Below are 1,160 nucleotides of genomic sequence, written 5' to 3'. Positions count from 1 at the left end.
AAAAAAAAAAAAAAAAAAAAAAAAAAAAAAAAAAAAAAAAAAAACGATAGGCCATTACATAATAATTTTATACCGTTCTAGGTAATGATATTTATGTTCAATACCTATCATATCTAAAAAGGAAATGTGCAATGAGTATTTTTACACATCGCAATTTGCAAAAAGAATTTTTTTTTTTTTTTTATATGCTTTTGAAAAAAAAAAAATTACATATATATGTATAATAGGCAATAATGTTTATGCTTCTACATACATATATACGTATATACGTGCGTTTATATATATATATATATATATATAGATATACGTATACATATATATATGTATATAGATAAACAGGTATATGCGTGATTTTTCGATTTGTTAAAAACAAATAAATGAAACAATATTTACATATTTTTTCATTTAATTTTTTTTTTAAATGTAATTTAATAAAGTTGAAGCAATGCTTATTATTTAATCTTTTATTTAATGTTTTATTCTATTTTTTTTTTTATTATTTTTTTTTTTTTTTATGTTTTTGTCTTTTTAACTTTATATATATATATATATATATATTTTTAAATAGGTGTACATTTATATATATATACATATAATCACAATAATAACACAGTAATGACAGTAATAACAACTGTGTATGTGTAAAAAAGCAAAGTTGTACATTAAAATGAATAATATACAAATTTTGTGTATCTTCTGAAAATGGACTCCTCTACCCGTAACATATTAATCATTGTAGCTATATGCGCTTTTTTGTGTTTAATCCTTATTGTAAGTTTCAGGTATATTTAATATAGTAATTATATACAAATGTATATATTTATATGTGCATAGATACACAATTATACATATATGTATAACCCATTGTTAAGTTAACAAGAAGGCAATATAGGTAGAGTTATTAATTCGTATAAACAGCTATGTGTGTATGTATGCACGTATGTATGTGTATTTATCGCTCAACGTATGTAAGCATTAAAAATTAAAAACGAATTCATTAGATAATTAGAACTATCTGAACTATAAAAATGTTTATAACACATTTGATGTTTTGTATCTACCACTTTTTAACTTGTCTTGTGACGTAATATATACATATACATATACATATGTTTTTTTTTTTTTATACATTTATAAACTTGTTAAGTTTTAAAATCATA

The sequence above is a fragment of the Piliocolobus tephrosceles genome, unplaced genomic scaffold (assembly GCF_002776525.5).
Source record: "Piliocolobus tephrosceles isolate RC106 unplaced genomic scaffold, ASM277652v3 unscaffolded_25559, whole genome shotgun sequence".
Lineage (NCBI taxonomy): Eukaryota > Metazoa > Chordata > Mammalia > Primates > Cercopithecidae > Piliocolobus > Piliocolobus tephrosceles.
This window is presented reverse-complemented; position numbering follows the sequence as displayed.